Below are 12,370 nucleotides of genomic sequence, written 5' to 3' on the forward strand. Positions count from 1 at the left end.
ATTCACTGGTACACTACAGGTCCTCTGTAACTTTTGTTTTAAACCTGCATGTTCGATTCTGTTGAATAATGGACAATAGTTACTTTGGCCAGTCGCAGGCAGATGCAGGAATATTGGACCCAGACAAGCGAGTGGTTAATATACTCGCCAACCAACTGTTGCTGCATCTTGTGTTGTGAGAAGGGAATGCTGGTGATATAGTTGACTCAACTGATCAGTCAAAGCCAAATCCCGATAATGTACACCATTTATGAGGGTTCATTAAAGTGACCCATTGCCCGACATTTCAGCGCGGGTCTACTATGAACAATGTTGCCTTATCGGAATGTAGACCTCAGATCACTGAGGTGTAAATCACGTGACCTTATTCAATTGCTGGACACAGTGTAATTTTAGCGTTTCAGTATATTTTATGATGAATATATATAACTTTTTTCACAAGATTTGGTTATTCTGTATACCATCTACAGAGGTACAATCAGATCTTGCAACTAGAACATGGCACTGTGTACATTGTAAATACCAGTTCATGGTGGCATTGGACTGAGTTCAAACACTCGGGCATGTCTATCGAGCAGTGTTTGCAGCTGGGCACGGGTTCTATCAGTGCTGTGACGGGGCCATTGTGAGGACCATAAGTCACCTTTCACGCCATGTCCAGTCACATCTACAGCGCCTTCACGGGTCTTTATGTCCTGCATGTCCCGGCGTGGTTACGATACCCAGCGTCAACAAATGAGACTGCATGTAACACACAATACGGCTCTACTGTCAGGATAACCATAGGTTATATATGTATAGGTTTGAATGGGCACATATATGAATATAGTAGTTCGTCCTTTATGAACTGAGACCAAACAAACCTATTACTAATAATTCTCCTCGCTTAGTCGTACACACCTGTACTGGTGCAGAGATAAGAGGGACCGGGCTACGTTTGGGTGACAGTTGGTCTCGTACTGAGTTATGACGGGTGCTGTTGAGTGTTCAAGAGGGATGTAAGAAAATTTTAGTGTGCACCTATGCAGCAACACTCTTCATTTTCTAGAGGATTCACGAGATCAAATGGTCAATGTATGAAGATTATCATCCGTGTCGACGCACTAACTGCCAAGGATTCCTCGAACATGTAGTCTCCCGAGGTACGTGGGGATGGTTTACAGTAGGATGTCCTGAGGAGTATTAGGTTAGTAAACTTTCATTTAGGAAATAAACAGAGCATCTGACGTCGCACGTAAAGCGTTCGGTCGTCATGTTCAGGTTTGATTCCCAACCATTTCTCATGTGCTACCGTGATGTTGCATGCATGTTTTAAAGGTGGGATTGGGGCGGTGGGGTAGCCTAGTGGTTAAAGCGTTGGCTCGTCAAGCCGAAGACCCGGGTTCGAATCCCCACATGGGCACAATGTGTGAAGCCCATTTCTGGTGTTCCCCCGACGTGATGTAGCTGGAATATTGCTAAAAGCGGCGTAAAACCAAACTCAGTCAGTCAGTCAGTAAAGGTGGGATTAAGTCATATATATAAATTCATTTATTTGATCGAATAAACAGTTGTAACAATTGTTATGTTTGTGTTTCATTTAAATATTACAAATGCTAAAACTATATTCTATAATGCAATACATATATGTTTTGATATACTTGCATTTGTCGGTAGACCAACATCTAGTCTCTAATGAATACTAAAGTATATTTCCCCGATGTTAAATTATCTCAATGACATACTATCAGTAGGAGCCCACCGATTCTCTTCATTGCATTGGCTGTATTTGATATATTTGGTTGAGGGTATGTATGGCAACCTAATTTGTTGTTGCCTGTAATCTCAATTCTAAATTCCATTTTAGGGAATCAGTAAGCTTGTGCTGTTCAGTGCAGAGATTCCGATGGTTATAAGTAAAGAAAATCGTTTGGGAAAGAGATTTGTTCAAAACACATTGGTGGATAGTTTTTGTGTCTAGTTTTTCGTTTCTAGTTGACTCAGCATACTTAAATATGCTACTGAGCTTACTTCAGTCCTACAGCAGAAAAAACGACCCAGTTAAAATATATATAGACCGTCAGTGCAAAAGGATACCCAGTCTTGACTATCCCCTGAAAAAAATTCCGTTTGGTGTAAAGGGCAAAAATAGATATGAAAATTATGTCAATGGATCACTGAAAATCAGTAATGACATCAGGCGTTCGGGACAAGGGTAAGCATGTCCTGTCTGGAATGCAATTCCTGCGTTACCATCAATACGTTAGTCCATATTCCTGTCTCTTATTGGCTACTACTATATGAGGTTGATACTTTAGAACCTTCAAAATCCTCAATGTGAAGATCAGCGTTATGTTGTGTCTCCATCAATCCTATAACTCATTTACCACCCATTTACTGCAAGTTCATTGGTCAAAGCATGACGTATTCATATGAAGATCATAGTATTAAGTTAAAGTCTTGGGCATGTCTTCTGAATAACAATGCAACTATTTGAATTACAACAAATAGTACCATAGGTGATCAAAATATCCATTGATATGGTCTGATGGATCAGTCTATTTAATACCTCCGCTAGCTGAAGGTGAAAGCTTCTTAATCTTAATTTACTGCAGCCTCTCCTGGTGGGGGCGTTCACTGTATTTTTACGCCACTGCCAGAAATATTCCATCTAATTACCAACTTCAGGACCAGTTACAGATAATGGTCCAGTTCCAGGGGTGTTGATGACCCCAAACTCATTATAGTTACAGAGCCTAGTCAGCTCTTTGCACCAGGATCACAACACACACACACACCACACACACCCTACCCCACCCCCACAGACACACCCCAGTCCCATCAAGTATGCATCCTCTTTAATATGCACGAAGAGATAGTTTCAAATAAATTTAAGTGATTGTACGAGCTGGATTCTAGATCAAATGGATATGTTTAATCAGTTCTACATACATTTTCCACAGGTTACTTTTCCACCCCTGCACTCCTCAACTCAACAGTCAGACAGATCAGAGAGACTGATACGTATTTTCCACTATGGCCTCCAGGCAGAAAGATCCCCAAAAGACTTCTAAACGACAGAGGAATCTCACGAGGCAAATCATACATGAACCTTCTACAATGAATGGTAAAGCAAAGCTAACTTCTAAAGTCAGTAGGGTGCCCAAGGCCAGTGATGATGTTCAAGCAAGAGAAAGGACAACAAAAGACAGAAAGAGCCTGCAGGGAACTGGGGTCCATTCAGCAACTCTTGATGCTTCTTCGACTTCATCAGACGCTGAAACAACCATTATGAAGTGTGTTGCTACTGCTATGGTAATGGGAGCCAAAACTGGCGCGGCAAAGGAATCTGGAATTATTACAATGAAAGGACTTATGGCTGCCGATAAGAAAAGCTCAGAATTTGCCTTACCTCCGAAAACACAACCCAGAAATATGAGGATGGTGGTAACAGCAAAAGTGGGAGGATCTCGTGAAGCAGTTATGAAAGTCGACGAAATCAATGTAAACAAGGAAACAAAAACTGTTACAATAAAATGTGATGATAAAAATGTTAATGACACAGATGTAGCTGACAGCAGCATCAACCAAACCAACTCCTTAACAGTTGACAATTCTGACCTGGAAGATACCAAGGAAGATGATGTGATGCATTTTCAATGTTGGTCTTGGTATAGCACAAGGCCTGCAACAAAATACAGCATTGAGGACTCGAACAAGTCACTCCTGGCTCCTAAACAGCATGACGGATCCGTACAAAAATGAGCAGTGTATGTCTTCTCTGTTGGAAACACTTGGAGGAAATCAGGAGGATCAAGCGTTATCAATACGTTCTGCTGAAGCAACTGCGAGTGATTGGCTCCAAAGAGATCGAGATCATGGAGACAGCAATGATCCATCAGACATAACCACAGTATTCCAAAGGAAAGAAGAAAACATTAAAAAATGGAGCACAATCATGGTAGCGGATGACTATTCAGAGGAAACAAATGGATCAAAACGAACTGATCAAAGGCAGATCGCCTACAAAAGAAATACAGATTCACTTCAAACTACACCACAGAACCAATGCATGGGCCAAGGAGATGAGTCTGAAATTCATAGAATTTCCGTAAGAACAAGCAATTTCCCAGTGGAGGCTGTTTCATCAAAAAATAAACCTTCACATACAGCTGCAGTGATCACCAGAGACCAGAGGCTGAAAGCTGATGTGCTTAAAGTTGATAATGGGGACGTCAATAACATTGCAAAGAACAAGACTGGAAAGAACATAACAGGAACAGGATCAATAACAGACCTGAAAGGCAAAACCTCGAAAAATACCACTGAGGATGCACATGCTATGAAAAGAAGCAATATCCCAGTAAAGACCAGAGAGCCAAACGGAGCACATACTGCTGATGATATCACTGTTATTGGCATTATGACCGAAGAAGCAACAAGGATAGGCCATAAAATTCTAACAGTGACTGGCGCTAAAAGTACGGTCATCAAAAGTCATTGTGTCGAAATTGAAACAAAGGATACAGATGCAGACAGGGGTAATCAAGCTCCAGAATCAGATGCAGATACACAAGAGAATACCGATCAACCTAGGTTTGAGAGGTTTGCTGCGTCCAAACCGAAGAACTCAGAAGCAGGTCTGGTTAAAGATTCCGAATGGAAACGTGGTGTATCTAAGACAAGAGAGACGACTGAAACACGTGAAGGGAACATACAAGAGACTATTCTCATCAACACTAATGTTTCCAAAGAGCAAGGTGATCGACTTAATTCTGGTACATCCCAAATGAAGACGACACCACTTCCGACTAATGTTTCCAAAAGGCAGGATGGTTGGCCTAAACCCGGAGAAAAGAAGGAAGCAGACAGAGTTAAGACCCAAGAAGCAACCGAGGGTAACACTAAGGTTTCAAAAGAGATAGGCGACACTAAGGTTTCCAAAGAGCAAGGTGATAGTAGATCTAAAATGAAGATCAAAGAGACAAGCCGAGGTGACAGTAGTCTTTCCAAAGAGCAAGGTGTAAGATCAAGTGCCAGAGAGAAGAATGAACCACCCCCCAACGAAGATACCAGAGATCAGACCAGCTTCCACAAGTGTTTCCAAAAGGCAAGATGGTAGGCCTAAATCTGAAGAAAGGAAGGATGCTCCCGTAGCAAAGATCAAAGAAACAGACTCGGGTAAATCTAAGGCCACCACGGAAATGGCTGACACTAAGATTTTCAAAGTTAAAGGTGAAGGTGCTACAACTGGAGAGATGAGGGTCACATCAAAAGTGATGATTCCAATTGATGGTCCCGGTGACAATAGTGTTTCAAAGAGTGACAGTTGACGGGCTAAACCTGGAGAAATGAAGCGTGCCCCAACAACAAACATCACAGAGACAAGTCTAGTCACCTGTAATATTTCCACTGAGAAGGGTGGAATGCCTGAGCCAGTAGAAAAGACTGATACACCAAAAGAAGTGAAGATTCCTGAGTCACATCCCAGTAACACCTGTGTTACTCCATCAAGAGGTGACAATACGATTTCCAAAGTGGAAGTTGATCGAGCTAAACCTGGAGAGAGGAAAGGTGCATCTCAAAAGAACATCACAGATGCGAGTCTAGTTATTGCTAATATTTCCAAAAAGCATGACGAAATACCTCAGCCTGGTGAGGACAATAATCCACCCAAAGTCAAAGCACAAGGGACGAGTCTAGTTACAACAAATGTTTCAAAAGATCAAGTTGATGGTCCTAAATCTGGAGATAGGAAGGATGCACACAGCGTGAAGATCCCGGCTGTAGTTACCAGTGGTGTTCCCGACAAGCAGACTGGTATATCTAAACCTGTAGAAAAGAAAGATGTACACAAAGTGAAGATCCAAGAAGCACCCCAGGGTAACCGTATGGTTTCCAAAGAGAGAGGTGACACAAAGGTCTCCCAAGTGCAAGTTGATAGGCCTAATCCAGGATCCAAAATGAAGATCACAGAGACGAGCCGAGGTAGCACTACTGGTTCTAAAGAGCAAGGTGTAAGATCAAGTGCCAGAGAGAAGAATGAACCACCCCAGTGAAGATCCAAGAGATCAGACCAGCTTCCACAAGTGTTTCCAAAAGGCAAGATGGTAGGCCTAAATCTGAAGAAAGGAAGGATGCTCCCGTAGCAAAGATCAAAGAAACAGACTCGGGTAAATCTAAGGCCACCACGGAAATGGCTGACACTAAGATTTTCAAAGTTAAAGGTGAAGGTGCTACAACTGGAGAGATGAGGGTCACATCAAAAGTGATGATTCCAATTGATGGTCCCGGTGACAATAGTGTTTCAAGAGTGACAGTTGACGGGGCTAAACCTGGAGAAATGAAGCGTGCCCCAACAACAAACATCACAGAGACAAGTCTAGTCACCTGTAATATTTCCACTGAGAAGGGTGGAATGCCTGAGCCAGTAGAAAAGACTGATACACCAAAAGAAGTGAAGATTCCTGAGTCACATCCCAGTAACACCAGTGTTACTCCATCAAGAGGTGACAATACGATTTCCAAAGTGGAAGTTGATCGAGCTAAACCTGGAGAGAGGAAAGGTGCATCTCAAAAGAACATCACAGATGCGAGTCTAGTTATTGCTAATATTTCCAAAAAAGCATGACGAAATACCTCAGCCTGGTGAGGACAATAATCCACCCAAAGTCAAAGCACAAGGGACGAGTCTAGTTACAACAAATGTTTCAAAAGATCAAGTTGATGGTCCTAAATCTGGAGATAGGAAGGATGCACACGGCGTGAAGATCCCGACTGTAGTTACCAGTGGTGTTCCCGACAAGCAGACTGGTAAATCTAAACCTGTAGAAAAGAAAGATGTACACAAAGTGAAGATCCAAGAAGCACCCCAGGGTAACCGTATGGTTTCCAAAGAGAGAGGTGACACAAAGGTCTCCCAAGTGCAAGTTGATAGGCCTAATCCAGGATCCAAAATGAAGATCACAGAGACGAGCCGAGGTAGCACTACTGGTTCTAAAGAGCAAGGTGTAAGATCAAGTGCCAGAGAGAAGAATGAACCACCCCCAGTGAAGATCCAAGAGATCAGACCAGCTTCCACAAGTGTTTCCAAAAGGCAAGATGGTAGGCCTAAATCTGAAGAAAGGAAGGATGCTCCCGTAGCAAAGATCAAAGAAACAGACTCGGGTAAATCTAAGGCCACCACGGAAATGGCTGACACTAAGATTTTCAAAGTTAAAGGTGAAGGTGCTACAACTGGAGAGATGAGGGTCACATCAAAAGTGATGATTCCAATTGATGGTCCCGGTGACAATAGTGTTTCAAGAGTGACAGTTGACGGGGCTAAACCTGGAGAAATGAAGCGTGCCCCAACAACAAACATCACAGAGACAAGTCTAGTCACCTGTAATATTTCCACTGAGAAGGGTGGAATGCCTGAGCCAGTAGAAAAGACTGATACACCAAAAGAAGTGAAGATTCCTGAGTCACATCCCAGTAACACCAGTGTTACTCCATCAAGAGGTGACAATACGATTTCCAAAGTGGAAGTTGATCGAGCTAAACCTGGAGAGAGGAAAGGTGCATCTCAAAAGAACATCACAGATGCGAGTCTAGTTATTGCTAATATTTCCAAAAAGCATGACGAAATACCTCAGCCTGATGAGGACAATAATCCACCCAAAGTCAAAGCACAAGGGACGAGTCTAGTTACAACAAATGTTTCAAAAGATCAAGTTGATGGTCCCAAATCTGGAGATAGGAAGGATGCACACGGCGTGAAGATCCCGACTGTAGTTACCAGTGGTGTTCCCGACAAGCAGACTGGTATATCTAAACCTGTAGAAAAGAAAGATGTACACGAAGTGAAGATCCAAGAAGCACCCCAGGGTAACCGTATGGTTTCCAAAGAGAGAGGTGACACAAAGGTCTCCCAAGTGCAAGTTGATAGGCCTAATCCAGGATCCAAAATGAAGATCACAGAGACGAGCCGAGGTAGCACTACTGGTTCTAAAGAGCAAGGTGTAAGATCAAGTGCCAGAGAGAAGAATGAACCACCCCCAACGAAGATACCAGAGATCAGACCAGCTTCCACAAGTGTTTCCAAAAGGCAAGATGGTAGGCCTAAATCTGAAGAAAGGAAGGATGCTCCCGTAGCAAAGATCAAAGAAACAGACTCGGGTAAATCTAAGGCCACCACGGAAATGGCTGACACTAAGATTTTCAAAGTTAAAGGTGAAGGTGCTACAACTGGAGAGATGAGGGTCACATCAAAAGTGATGATTCCAATTGATGGTCCCGGTGACAATAGTGTTTCAAGAGTGACAGTTGACGGAGCTAAACCTGGAGAAATGAAGCGTGCCCCAACAACAAACATCACAGAGACAAGTCTAGTCACCTGTAATATTTCCACTGAGAAGGGTGGAATGCCTGAGCCAGTAGAAAAGACTGATACACCAAAAGAAGTGAAGATTCCTGAGTCACATCCCAGTAACACCAGTGTTACTCCATCAAGAGGTGACAATACGATTTCCAAAGTGGAAGTTGATCGAGCTAAACCTGGAGAGAGGAAAGGTGCATCTCAAAAGAACATCACAGATGCGAGTCTAGTTATTGCTAATATTTCCAAAAAGCATGACGAAATACCTCAGCCTGGTGAGGACAATAATCCACCCAAAGTCAAAGCACAAGGGACGAGTCTAGTTACAACAAATGTTTCAAAAGATCAAGTTGATGGTCCTAAATCTGGAGATAGGAAGGATGCACACAGCGTGAAGATCCCGACTGTAGTTACCAGTGGTGTTCCCAACAAGCAGACTGGTAAATCTAAACCTGTAGAAAAGAAAGATGTACACGAAGTGAAGATCCAAGAAGCACCCCAGGGTAACCGTATGGTTTCCAAAGAGAGAGGTGACACAAAGGTCTCCCAAGTGCAAGTTAATAGGCCTAATCCCGGAGAGACAATTAAGATCACAGAGACAAGCCGAGATGGCACTACTGATTCTAAAGTGCAAGGTGTAAGATCAATTGCCAGAGAGAAGAATGAACCACTCCCAGTGAAGATCCCAGAGATCAGACCAGCTTCCACAAGTGTTTCCAAAAGGCAAGATGGTAGGCCTAAATCTGAAGAAAGGAAGGCTCCTCCTGTAGCAAAGATCAAAGAAGCAAGTCCGGGTAAGTCTAAGGTCTCCAAAGAAAAGGATGACATAAAGGTTTCCAAAGTTAAAGGTGAAGGGGCTAAAACTGAAGAAATGAAGGACACATCCACAGTGAAGGTTCCAGAGGCAGGTGCCAGTGACACTAGTGTGTCAAGAGTGATAGAAGGTGGGGCTAAACCTGGAAAGACGAAGTGTGTCACAAAAATCCCAGAAACGAGTCTAGTCACCTCTAATATTTCCAGTGAGAAGGGTGGAATGCCTGAGCTTGCCGAGAAGAATGATACACCCAAAGTGAAGACTCCTGAGACACATATCGGTAACAGCAGTGTTACTCTCGTGAGAGCAAGAGATGACACTATGATTCCCAAAGTGGGAGGTGATGCAGCTAACCCTGGGGAGACAAAGAACAGCACAGAGGCGAGTGTAGTTATCACTAATATTTCCAAAGAGCCTGTAGAGAAGAATGTTACACCCAAAGTGAAGATTCCTGAACCGCATCCTAGTGACGCTAGTGTTACTGTATTAAGAGATGACAATATGATTTCCAAAGTGGATGGTGACGTGGCTGAATCTGGAGTGGGAAAGGATGCACGCAACGTGAATATCCCCTCGTTTGATGTAGTTACCAGTGGTGTCGAGCAGGCTGGTAGATCTAAATCTGGAGAAATGAAGGATCCACACAAAGTGAAGTCCCAAGAAGCACCCCAGGGTAACACTACAGTTTCCAAAGAGAGAGGTGATACTAAGGTTTCCAAAGAGCAAAGTGATAGATCTAAATATGGTGAGGAAATTGGTACATCCAAAATGAAGATCACAGAGACGACACCTGTTCCAACTCGTGTTTCCAAAGAACAAGGTGTAAGATCGAAGGTTGGAGAGAAGGATGAGTCACCCCCAGCACAGATCCCAGAGATGAGACCAGTTCCCTCTAGTGTTTCCAAAAGGCCAAATGGTAGGCCTAAATCTGAAGAAAGGAAGGATGCTCGGATAGTGAAGATCAAAGGAGCAAGCTCGGATGCCAAGGAAATGGGTGATACTAGGGTTTCCAAAGTTAAAGGTGAAGGAGCTAAACCTGGAGAGATGAGGGTCACATCAAAAGTGAAGATTCCACAGGAAGGTGCCGGTGACACTAGTGTTTCAAGAGTGATAGGTGATGGAGCTAAACCTGGGGCGACAAAGTGTGCCACGAAAACGAACATCCCAGAGGCGAGTCTAGTCACCTCTAATATTTCAGATGAGAAGGGTGGAATACCTGAGGCACATTCTAGTAAGACCAGTGTTACTCTAGAAAGAGGAGGTGACAATACGATTTTCAAAGGTGATCGAGCTAAATCTGGAGAGAGGAGGGATGCATCCAAAAGGAAGATCTCAGGGGCGAGTCTAGTTACCTCTACTATTTCCAGTCAGCAAGGTGGAATACCTGAGCCGGTCAAAAAGAATACAACACTAAAAGGGACCACCAAGGGGTATAAGCATGGAGAGGGGAAGGATGCATCCAAATTTAACATTGCAAAGGCAGGGCGTAGTACCACTCCATGTGGACCTAGGGGTGTACGGAAAATTTTACCCACAGTGAAGATTCAAGTCATGGGTTCCGGCAACACTAAAGAGTCCAAAGTGACTGTTGCTAAGTCTAAGCTTGAGGGCTGGAAACATGCTCCAAGGCTGAAAAATCGGGGTCTTGGTTTCACAAATGCGTCACAGGGACATGGCGGTAAATCAAAAACTTTGAAGAGCAAGGGGTCACCAAAAGTGATGATCACAGAGGCAGGAGCGCATAAGATTAAAGATACCCAAACTCGCAGACAGGGAGAGAGGAAATATACGCAGATAAAAGTGTCCACTGGAATAAAGAAATGTGCATCCCACCGGATGTCTCGTACCTTGAAAGGAACCAGAACCAGAACAGTGGGCGAAGGAAGGCCTGCCACGGTGGTGAACAGTGAAAACCTTAGTGGGGGGGATTCGGGTTTTAGGGGCCGGGGAAGGAACACAAGTGCTATTCTTACATCTTTACGTGGTCCAGTGTTTTTTAATGTGAAATGGGAAGAAGATTCTACCATGAAAGACATTTTCTCATGGAGACCGGTCACTAAGACGGTCTCAAAACAGAGCATCGGAGAACATGATTCTACTTTAGGTGGAACCAAACATGAAAAGGTGTCGCATGGAGACCACTTTAACTGTTACTGTCATCCTAAATGTTCTTGTAAATTTAACGAGAAGTGTTTTTGTGGAAAGCAAGCAGGCCACCGGTAGTGTTTGAGGTGTACTGATGTCATGTTTTAGGAAACTAAGACCAATGGTCGGTATTTTAAGGTACGTTCGATATTTTAATCTGCTTGTTTCCTCGAAACATTTTCTTAGTTAAATCTTTTCGGTTGTGCACATGTCCACTGCGTCCTTTGATATTATACATGGCAGAAACCTACTCAGACCACCCGACCACTGTGTCCTATGCATATCTGTTTCGTACATTTCGTATTTGCTAGTTATACACAAGAAGACGTGCCTAAAGTGTGACAAGTCTTTAGAGGAGACTGACTGGATCGGGTGGTGAGACTCACTGATTTTTTTTACACGTGTCACTGTATCCCTGTAATGTTGCTCGTGATGTCAATCACTGGATTGTTTGCCACAATTATTTGCAGATCGTAGTCGTACAGCTGGAATCTTGCTAAAACAACTGACGTTGAAAAAGCTTTAAAGTACTGATATAACGAACTTGTATAAATACCGTGCTTAAAGTATGTTCCATTCAATTTTGTGTATATCCTTTGATATAATGCTTGTTCCATTGACATAATAGCCAATGTTAGCAAATATTTGCTTCTATAGAAATTGGTACACATTGTTTTATTACTACTTACTGTCTAAACATATTATTTGTATTATTAATTTTAGTCTACAATATTAACTTTCAGAGTTTTAGTTAAAATATAGACAGTGTACATCTTCCCTTTCTTCTGTCAAATAAAAATGAGTAATATGTTGAGCATAGCATTTGTAGTTTTTTAAGCGTAATCGATTCAGAAAATGGGATTGTTTTCATTCAGGTGTCAAACGTCGTCGTCGCTATGACGTTTAATGCTAAATTTGAACTCACTAAAAAGGGTGTGCAGAAAGTAGCAATTATGCAGCAAAACCAACTTTGAAAGATTCGAATGTTTGAGATGAAAGAATTATCGTGACCAAGTAATCTGCAATGATGTCTACCTGAGAATGTACACATTCGAGAAATCACGAATATGTCC

Source organism: Haliotis rubra, unplaced genomic scaffold (assembly GCF_003918875.1).
Source record: "Haliotis rubra isolate DU_JTF1 unplaced genomic scaffold, ASM391887v1 Scf136, whole genome shotgun sequence".
Taxonomy (NCBI): Eukaryota; Metazoa; Mollusca; class Gastropoda; order Lepetellida; family Haliotidae; genus Haliotis; species Haliotis rubra.